Consider the following 8225-nt stretch of genomic DNA (forward strand, 5'->3'; position numbering starts at 1 on the left):
GCCTAAAGGAAGGGTTACAGGTTACAGTTTTTTTTATTTTCAAAATTTTTTGGGGAGAAAAACTAAATTTTAGTGTTACTGAGAGTCAATTAAATTAAAAGTTGGGGAATATTTTATATATACTTTTTATACCTGAAACGTGATGAGAAAATTAAGGACAAACGAATTTCTGTAATTAATCATGTGATGGTTCTGAAAAGAACCTTTGTTCATCGTCGTCGTCGTCGTAGCCGTCATCATAAAGTTGAGCTGACATTAACAAAAAATGTCAATAGTACTTTTAAAAATGTAAGAAAAACACTTTGAGCTGTCCTTGGCTTCGATCAATGTTGTTGCATGCAAAAAATATGCAAACAACACATTAATCTACTAAGCCCTTCCACCCACGTCAAGGTCACACAGCTCCATGGAAGGGTACCTTTTAGATTAGAAACAGGTAAATAAATATTTCACCTAAAACTTATCTATTTGTTGTTACCCCAGTGTAATTGTCATACTCGTACAGTACTTGAATTACACTAAAGTATTTGTCACAACATAAAGCATTTAAAGTTGTAAAAATTGAATGAATGAAATACTAAAAAAAAGTTGGGTACGTTAGTTAAACTTTAAACACTTTATGTCGAAATGTGTGTTTTATGTGTGTGTGTTAGTATTTAAAGTGATTACACTTAAATGTCCAGATTCAAGTGTTTTAGTACCACTTTAAACACTTGTGTCGTTTGTGTATTTTTTGGCTTTTTGTTTTTAAATTTTTTTGGATTTTATTTTTTTTTTCCTATTCTATTATCTCCTATATCTACAACAGGGACCAGAGGGGAACTTAAAAACTATGCGCACCTAAAACTAACAATTTTTTTTTTGGGTCAATTTTAAACACCTACAGACTGTACGTGCGAGATCATCTAAAAAACGTACCAAATTTCAGATTGACCACACCAATCTGTAAACATTTTAAATTGATTTTACATTTTTTTAAATTTTTTTGGTAAATAAAACATTTAAAATTGCCTAGCAAGACCAAATTCGTCTACACTTTTGTATCAATTTAAAATATTTATATTAATTTTTTTTTATTTTTTTCCCTTCTTTGAAGGGGGCTGTCCAAATCCGGTAATAGCTTCCATCGCTTTGCGCTGACGAATTCTCGCCTCGATTTCCGCTATTTGTCTCGTTTTATCCCTCTGATCCTCTGTCAGTTGGTCGCTAATCGTATCCGAGGTGCCAGGCATATCAGCGACGGATTTGCGCATTTTCAACTCCACATCGGTGAGATCTGGACAAATGGGGTTGAAAAATTGCTCATTTGCACCAGGTGCGCCTCGCTCACTTCTCCGTCACTGTCCTCGATTTGTTCTGGCGTCACAGTCGGTTTCGGCTCTTTTTCGACCCATTGCTCCTCTGCTGATGATGGTGGATGTCGTGGTATAGCAGAGGGCAATGATCGTAGCAGTAGCCCAGGTTGTGGCGAACCTCTTGGCGGCCGAATCTGCACGTCTGACAAAATTCGAATCTTCGACGATGATTTATGCGTGCCGGCCTATGATGATTGTGATGGTGGTGTCAAGTAGGTTTTTGGTTCGTTGTGTCGTTTTTTTCGTGGGCGCGCTCTAGGTGGTAAGGCGATTGGTGGTGGCATCAACAGAGCGTCTCGATCGTAAATGGTCGATGGTCGATCTCCAATCCGCCTGGTTCCATCAACACGTAATACCGCCGTGTCCAATGGGGGCAACAATAATTGTGGCAGCGACAATAATCGTGGTGGTCCACCATCATTACCGCCATCACCATCAACCACATTGCCACCATCGGGACCAACGACTACAGCATTGACGTTTTGATGGGCCCGTTTGCGTATATTATATACGACTACAGGCGGATCCGGTCTTACCGTAAACTCTTCGCGGTGTACCACATTCCGCGTTGTGAGCACGGTGGTAGGAAATGTGAAACGACCTTGCATCGGATGTGGCCCCACGAAAATTCGAACCTGTGCAGGATCGCCGACTCGCGACATGGCGACATACAACTGGCCGTGAGCAAAGCAGGGACTGGTGAGCGCAATCCCTACCCGCTTAAAAGTTTGTCCTTGCGACTTGTTGACAGTCATAGCGAATGCAAGGCGTACCGGGATTTGAGTTCGCTGTTGTTGCAGCTGCTCCTCCGGGTACAATATTGGCGACGACATCTTCTGTGGCTGGTGGAATGGCTTGTACCACAGGTGGTGGTGGTGGTGGTGTTCGCACAATCCCGTCGTCGTCCATACAGATGTTTAGCATCAGTTGTTCGATTGCATCGTCGCCAATATTGTTATTGTCACGATCGGGGGGTGGTGGCATTCCGTTATTGGCTTGTGGTGCTGCTGCTCCTGTTGGTGACTTGCTCGTTGACGGGGCGCCGCACAGTGGTACGGTCTTATGGACGCCTGCGGTCATAATATAAAACACTACTTTTAATAAGTGAAAATTTGTACAGATCCCTAAAATTTGTGTTGAAAATATTGTTTTATCTGTTTGTAAAGAGAAAAATTATGCACAATTTTAGTAATTCACTATAAAATTCCACGGAGAAGAATGAATTTTACAAAAACCCAATATAACCTAAAAATTCAAGTTATTATTTTCTTTTTTAATTTTTTAAAAATATTTTCCTAAGTTACCAAGAAGTTTTATGAAAAACTACTTTAACTTTACAATTTGCAAACACACAAGTTTTGATAATATAATAAAAAATTATAATTTAATTTCCTCAAATTTGAGTTTAACTTAACTTAAAATTCGAAAACAAATGATTTTATTTACATACTTATGAAATTAGAAGTTTTGTGGCTTCCTCGCTCATTTCAAAACTGACATGTTTTTTCCATCGATTTCTCAGACTAGTCAAGTACGGATCGGATGATACTAGCAGAGAATGTAGAATATCCTCATTAGTGGCAACTCGCGAGCATTTTCTTGAACCAAATTGACGAAACTTTTTGAAATCTTTATTTCTTGCTTCCGCTGCTTCCTCGCTGAGTTGTCCAATCGGAAGACAAGCAGATTGTATTATACCACACCCATGTAAAAGTATTTTATGGATTGAAGAAGGCATGTAAAACCATCAATACTTCGATACAAAAATGTTTGCTGTATTTTGAGCATAGTTATCAAAGGCTTCTTCATTTATTGCTCTTCCGCTTATCAAAACTTGAAGTACAGTAGAGAACCTGATAATGAGCTCTTCATCAACTCCTGTTACTTCTGCAACTATTTGAGTATCTCTAAAAAATCTTCTAGCAGTATTGCCATCGTTTGAGTTTCCACTTCCTTGTCTCGGCACGTCAACATTTATACCAAGTCTTTGTTTAAGTTCCATTTGAACACGTTTTTTCTTGTTTTTTAAAAGGTCTTTTTGAACACTGGATCTAGCACTCCACTTTTTAAAATCTAAACGATATGATATATGTAAGATACATTCCATAAACCGGATTAAAGCATGTAAAGATGAAAGGCCATATTTATATGCATCGGTATTTACATTTTTATTTCGAAGTTTATCCAAGTCGTTCATTTCGGATGGTTTTGCCTTACATATCGGACAACATGCTGAAGATGAGGTTTCTGTTAAAACTTGACATATCTTTCCATCTATCATCGTGAAAGATAAGTTGTGATGCACTGCAAATACAACTTGGCAATTTAATGATGATACAATTGTCTCTTTCAAGTTTTCAATCTGTTTTTGATAATTATTAACGATGTCTATTACATTTTCGGGTGTTTCCTTTAAAAATTCAAAAAATATCGGTCTGCAGTAGTTAGACGATGAGGGATGCGGATTTTTCCAAATGATTATATTTTCCGAAGTAACTAGCTGAAGGGGAACTAAAGATGCCATAAATACTGACTCGTCTGATATATTTGGATTATTAAAATTTTGTTTATATGCACTATGTCCCGAAGATCCATCGCAACCCCATTTGCTGTATAACATAAGATCTTGTGAGCTCATTCCTAGGACTGTATTTTGTACGTCAGTTGTTAACAACAGTCGTTTAATAGTGTGGTCTAAAAGATGTTGAAGTGTAATAGAAGCGCCCCTTTCAGTAATTTTCATAAATAAAGGATAACAATCAGATTTGGCTCGAAAAATTTGATTATAACTGGGAAATAAATCGGCATTTCTTAATAAGCATTGTTCTCTTATACTATTATATTGATACCTTGATAAATTCGCATCGGTTATTAAAGCCAAAGCGTCATCTCGAGAAAATTGCTTAATACTATCTTCATTAAACTGTTCTTTAAATTTATGTGCTCCCATTGAAAGCACTTCTCGAACGAGTTCTGCTTCATCTCTCTTCCCTTCTACCCTTAATTTTCTTTCCAATAAACCTTGAAGTTCTGCTATTGATATGTTGTTTACTTCTTCCAGTTTAGATAACTTTCTGCGCTTACTTCTTTCTGAACACTCCTCTAATTTTTTGGTCGGTCTTCCTGCGGAAGTCGAAACTGTCGATGTAGTTTTAAATATTATTTCACCTTCCAACCAATGTTTAAACTTTTTGTTGAATTGTTCTTTAGTTCTATTGACTTGCTTCCACTTACGTTTAAACTTGGGTAAAAAATCTCTCTGTAAAGTACGTTTCACAATTTTGAAGTCATCGGTACTAATTTTGAACCGTTCTTTTAGGTTACGAAAAAGCCTATCCTCACTTCCGTTTAAACTAATAATATTATCCGACAGATATTTTTTACGAACTTTTAACATTTTCACAATAGATTTTTACTGGTTGTACTACAGCAATCTTATTTAATTTAAATAAAACAAGATCTGTCAACGTCCACGTCAACGGCATACATTTGTTTTATTGGCGCGCATGACCCACTTGACTGAAATACGTTATAAAATCTAAATAGGCAAATTTCGGCAACTGCCAAAACTTTGATACATAAGACCAAAGCTTATAGACTACATCAATCCTAAAATTGGAGAGTCGCAAAGCGTCGCAAACTATTTTGTACATTTTTAAATAACATACTTATTTTGTAAAAACATATAATTACATTATATCATTAAAAATCTATAAAATAAATTTATCACATTGTATAATAAAAGTATTATATTACATTAAGAGATGTCATTCAGTTTTAGAAAATAAAATATAATTGTTGCTTTTCAAATATTACATAAAAACCCAAATTTTTTGAGACACAACAAGAATGAAATTTAATAAGTTCTATGTTAAATGCGAAAAATCTATGCTTTCACATGCGCTCTTGCATGTAATAATTTTTTTTTGTATTTTTAATTTAACATAAAAGTTTACTAAAAAACAGCATAGAATAAAATAAAATATAAAAATAATATTTAAATCTCTTTTGGCCGCCGAATAACATTACGGCTAACCACTGTGCGCCGGCCGATTATCGCTCAGTTGCTCGTCAACGGAGAAGAAGGAGCAGACCTGACCGGGAAGCAATTCCAACACTTTGTCGTTAATTTCGCTAACTTCGGCATTGGTTGGACATAAAATGACGCGTTCGTGTATGGTATCCCGTATTCGACTGGCCGTAGTACCCGCACCGACGTATACGAAATCGATGAGGTGTTGCCGCGTTGGCACCCGAAACTCGGGTGGGATGTCGATCAAATCCCGCGGAGCATCATCAACTTGAGCGGAAAACGTCCTTCACCAATTTCCAACAGCTGTTGGGCGTACCGCGCTGCGACGACGGGATCTGGACACGATCTGGCTCTCAAATTTTCAGAGAGACTCTGCTTGCCTGGCATCACGTAATGCCAGAGAAAACTACTTAAAACCGATCGATTCAGTATCGACATTGCATTCCCATGTTCACGCATCACAATGGGCAAGGTTTGACGAAAGTCACCGCCAAACACAATCACTTTGCCGCCGAACGGTACTTGAGAGCGCGTAATGTCTCGCAAATAACGATCGACGGCCTCCAAAGCAAATCGACTGGTCATTGACACTTCATCCCAAAAGATGACGTCAACTTCAGCCAACCGCTTGCTGCGATTGTGCTCACCGTGGACGTTTCGTTGAGGTCCAAGCCGATCCGGAAGGCCTTGTGGCACGTCATGCCATCCATAATTAGGGATGCTGCAATTCCCGTCCACGCCACCGCCAACACTGTCAATCCATGTATATACCGGCTCGACTTTAATCGAGCATTTAATACGTTATACAAAAAGGTTTTGCCCGTGCCAGCCGGACCATCAATATAAAACAAATTCTGGCAATCGCGAACATTAGGCATCGGTGGCAATACATGATTGGATGTGTTGGTTGGTGTGACGCAACCGTCATTGACTCCTTGTTGGTCTCTATTCTGGTCCTCGTCGTCGTGGTCGTCGTAGTCGTCGTCATCGGACTGACCAAATCGATGGAGACGTTGCGACACTAACCACTCACTAACACCAAAATGAAAACACGCATCACCATTGTTTAGTAAATTTTTTCGCCGTAAAATGGCAAACACTATACGACGGTAGATGGCAAGCTGTTCTACCGTCAAACTAACAACACGGTATTTAGAACAATACTCCTCCCAAGCAATCCGTTCACGATTACTTTCGTCGGCATAATTATCGTCATCATTGCGGGCAGCAGCAGCAGCTTGTGCAACAGCAGCAGCAGCAGTCGCCGCCCCAGCAACAACAACATCATCAACAGTATTCGTGACAGGAGTACTGGGGGTGGTGGTGGTGGTAGTAGTAGTAGTATCGGAAGAAGAAGTAATCGTAGTAATGGCCGTCGTTGTGGTTGTGGTCAAAGTTGTAATGTTGGTTGTGGTCGTGATGGTGGTGGTGGTGGTGGTAGTCACAGCAGTTGTAACTGCAACTCCCGCCTCCACTTGCGGTTCCGTCACTTCCGTTACTTCTACTTGCGGTACCACTGCTACTACAGACGACTCCATCACTTGTACTGTTGATGTTGTCCCTGTTGCAGCGGCAGCAGCAGCAATTGTTGTTGTCGTTATTGTTGCTACTGGTGTTGTTGTCGTCGTCATCACTGATGTTGACAATTGGGAAACTGCCCCGCCACCCCTTCCACCGCACGACGCCCGACGCATCAATGACGCAACTACCTCGGTATCTGCGTCATTATGTCCGTCATCGTAGGAGATTGCTTCAGGATCGTGCAAACCCAGCCTGGCCAACGTTAAGTTATCGTCTTTACTATTTCTTGCCAAGATCGAATCGATCTGTGCAATGGCAAGATGATAGGCATGACCGTATGAAGTGGTGGTGGGACGTGGACCCAATACCAAGTCGGCAATCATGTGCGGAAACTTAAATTTGGACCAAACCGCTAAAACATTGACCACATAGGATTGGCCCGCGTCCAAACTGATCAACACTATTAAAGAATAAAATTTACGTAAACGATATGGTGCCGCACGCGTCGAAGCTTGTTGCATCGCACGTTCAAATATATCAGTGTTTGCGAAAAGACCGCGACGCACACACGCTTCACGATACGTGTCGCACACGATAGTTTCACCACCTGTCTGTGTTTGACCACTGTCCGAATCAAATGCACGGACAGTGCGCAGTTCGACAAATGATCGGCAGCCACGCACATGTTGCAACAGTGTACGCAAACAGTACAATTCATCGTTGTGCGTTGAATGACGACAACGCCAACCACATTACGATTATAAACACGTGATTGCCATTGACCGCGCTTTGCGTTCCACGTGTAATTTTCCGGGATTTCCCTATAAAATAAATCACGTGGCGCTCCCTCCATCTGGTTTAGCTTAAAGTAAGCCGTGAGTTTGGTGTCGATGGTGGCGCGTAGCAAAATCTGCCGCGTTCTCGTCCTCCTCGTACTCGATGGTCTGTTGGCCCTCAAGGTGAACAGGCAGACATACAACCAAATGACTTCGATCGCTTATCTTAAATTGGAACAGGCGCCAACACGCCTCCATTGAACATTGAACTCACATACCTACAGTCTAGGTAATTACTAATCTCGTCCCAATTTATAGTGCGATGGACTTCATTTTTCGCTTCCATGCGACACATGTCCTCACCCTTCGTTACGTATTTCTACAGACATTTGACGGATGCCAAGGATCCGACGCACTCAAAATTGATGTGACTCTGATATTTGAGTGCCGCGTAACGATTGGAAGGCACGATATCGGCATTGGTGTACGTAATGTTGTTCGAAATGATCATGTGATTGTTGCGACGTCGACGATATTCAG

Source organism: Ips typographus, linkage group LG7 (assembly GCF_016097725.1).
Source record: "Ips typographus isolate SLU linkage group LG7, UJ_Ityp_2.0, whole genome shotgun sequence".
In the NCBI taxonomy this organism is placed as follows: Eukaryota; Metazoa; Arthropoda; class Insecta; order Coleoptera; family Curculionidae; genus Ips; species Ips typographus.